The sequence below is a fragment of the Hevea brasiliensis genome, chromosome 9 (assembly GCF_030052815.1).
Source record: "Hevea brasiliensis isolate MT/VB/25A 57/8 chromosome 9, ASM3005281v1, whole genome shotgun sequence".
Taxonomy (NCBI): domain Eukaryota; kingdom Viridiplantae; phylum Streptophyta; class Magnoliopsida; order Malpighiales; family Euphorbiaceae; genus Hevea; species Hevea brasiliensis.
Window position 1 is genome coordinate 33139969 of NC_079501.1, and position 3071 is coordinate 33143039.

The 3071-nt window shown below is 28.8% G+C and overlaps 1 long non-coding RNA gene across 1 annotated transcript; it reads right to left on the reverse strand.

The window, feature by feature from the left end:
- Window positions 1-659: 659 nt before the first annotated feature.
- On the reverse strand, window positions 660-1670 carry LOC131183409 (uncharacterized). The gene is made up of 2 exons (XR_009151497.1): window positions 1450-1670; window positions 660-1133 (listed from the first exon to the last, which is right to left on the reverse strand). It is a non-coding gene; the product is annotated as an uncharacterized LOC131183409 (long non-coding RNA).
- Window positions 1671-3071: the final 1401 nt, after the last annotated feature.

Consider the following 3071-nt stretch of genomic DNA (forward strand, 5'->3'; position numbering starts at 1 on the left):
ATTTAAATAAGAAAATTTACACAAATATAATGAGAATTATGTTAAACCTTGAACTTTAAAGATTTCATATAATCAACATATCATTTAATCGATTTAGTATGTTTGTATTTGGAAATGGTCATAAATTTGATGTTTTAAGTTTTTTTATTTTTGAATATTATTTTCTTAAATCTCTTATAGTATGTATGCAAGTTTTTCTTTTATTATTATTATTTTTTTTAAATTAAGAGTGCACTACTAAGCTGTAAAGCTTAGCGCGTAGGTTTTTCCTCGTGCAGGAATAGAAGGTAAGGAGTAGATAGTTAGGTAGGAGAGAAAAGAGTGGATCTGCAAGAAAGTCCGAAGTCATCTCATACTTAGACTTTGTAGTAAATGCACTACCAACACTAGATGCATTTGGTCACTCACTTTTGTGTGCCCATTTGTCATGTACTAAAAACACAGGATGTAAATTTATTTTACATGACTGTAAATTTAAGTATAAACATATTTTGTTACATTACAAGTTTATGCTAGAATATATATTATGTTAATAGTTGCATATGATGAAGGATTGAAGTTGAAAACAAATATGATGAGAATTGATTGTCAATATTGTTGAGCTTGGAGATTGAAAATATTATTATGAACATGTATTATTAACAAGTGGATATTAAATGTTTAGGGAAAACTCTTGCAGTTTTTTCCTTTGATATTTATTAAAAATAAAAAGTAAACATTAAGCAAGAAAATTGTTCAAATACATGTTTAGGTGCTCCGTGCACAGAATATGACATTCCTTTGCCCGGTTTCTCTATAGATTTGGTAAGGGGTGTTGCACCCACATTGCTCCACCCTTCTCCTTAAACTCAAACCCAACACTCCAACAATTCAACCCCTCTTGCAATGTCACTAGCAGCCTCCCAAATCTTCGCATTCGCCATCTAATATTCCTAAACTTTATATTACTTGGCTCCTTAACAATATTTCTGAATAGTCAAAGCACAATTTCCATAGAACCCTCTAGTCTATTCCCTGACAAATACGCACTGATAGAAGCCAACAATTCACTACGACTAGATCCTCCCATCCCATTTCCTTCATCAATTGAATATTTGCTGTTATTATTGGCACAATTTTCCACCAAAGAGCCCCTTGACAAACCCAGAAGGAGAATACGAGAATAGAAAATGTTGAGGTATGTCCTCTGAATATATAAAGACCAGAGAAACTTAAAACTGTCAAAATACAAAATTTTCCATTAAAAAGAAACAGATTTATTATTGAAACATGGTACATGAAAAAAAGCAAGACAATTATCAAAATTTGTAGATAATGAAAAATAGAGAAAAAAAATTAGAATTCTCCAAATAAAAAACAGATACCTGAGCAAGAAATAGAATAGAAGAAAACATAAAACAAGTCTAAGATTACACCATTCCCTTAACCTTAAGCCAAAAAGAAATTTACCTTAACTCATAAAAGCACAGAGCAAAAATGAGCAAAGAGTAAGGTTGAGAAAGATGTTATAGTCCAAGGAGGAAGGGGGCTGGGGGCAGTGGCTGCGGTGTCATGAACAACAAAAGACAACAGATCGAGGAGTAAGGATGGGAGAGTGCCGTAAGGGAGAGAGAGGAAGAATGGGGGCATTTGGGTTAGAACACGACTTTGGTTTTAGGGGTTCTAAGTTTTAAAACCTATTTTTCCAACGGATTATCAATAAAATAAATGCTGTTAGAAAATTTATCACTTATTAATCAGTGATAGAAACTTAATCCGTCACTATTTACTTTAACTTATCTCTTATCACTAATCCATCACAATTTTCGTTGCTATTTAATATAATTTCCAACGGATTTAAATCCATTAGAAATTCCAGTATATGAAGCCCTATTTATTTGTAGTGAAATGAAACCGAAGGTCAAATTGACTGGAGTCATAATTTAAAAGTTTGTTTGGGCTGATGACCATTTGTAAATGAAATTATATAAAAATTATTTTATTTATAAATGAACTAGTCATTTTACCCGCGTGCTGTATAAATTATTTATTATTTTTATTTTAATAATATAATTTAATGTATATTTTTTATTCTATATTTTCATAATTATAATGTAAAATTTTATTATTGTTAAAATTTTTAATTAAAATTTTATTTCCCGTGTTTATGTATAGTTTTTTAATAGCAAACTATTTAATTTTCACCACAAAAAAAAATTAATTTTACAACCGATTCTTGTAACTGACTGAAATTTATTATTATTAGCGATCGATTTATAATTGATTGCTAAAAAATTAGAAAAACATTGAATATTTGATTAGTAACTGATTTTAAAATCGATTGTTATTAGCAATCAATTTAGAGCATCGATTAATAAATTGAAAAGTTATTTTAATTAGTTTCAAAATTTATTATAAAGAAGAAGAAGATGATGATGTGGAAAGAAAGTGAAACCTATAATGATAAAAAAAAGTAAATTTTAAGTAAATATTTAATGCCACATCAACAGAATTTGATGGAGAAAGATAGGAAAGTCATGGTTTATTAATAAAGCGAAACCTCAAGTACCACATTGTCACAAAGTAAAATACAAATCCTAATGTGAAAAATAGATAAAATCACAGGGTTCTTTCGTAAATTCCCCTGTAATTTTTAATCATCTAATTTCAGCCAAATTAAGTCATAATTTCACTATGTTAAACATGGGTCGTTAAAAATCAGTAGTTGATTATTAATAAATAAAATAAAATTTTTACATATTATATAATATAAAAAATTTTGTTTATTATTTTTTTAAAAAAAGTAATTTTCACGTTGGGTCTTCAATTCATCTCTAGATTTATTCATGGATCTTCAAGTTTGGGAGCATGTGAATTTGAAAATTGAAAATCGGGAAAAGAAAATGTAGAGATGTTTGGTGTAAAGGTTGGAAGGTTCAATGCCTTATTTTTAGCTTCCTAATGTCTGTTAAAGCTTCATATTTTTGCATGAAAGCTGAAAGAAGAAGAATAATTAGCAAATGTTAATATCTATGCATATAATTTTACATCAAACCAGTAATTTTCCTTGTTCAACATCCAGTAACAGATTA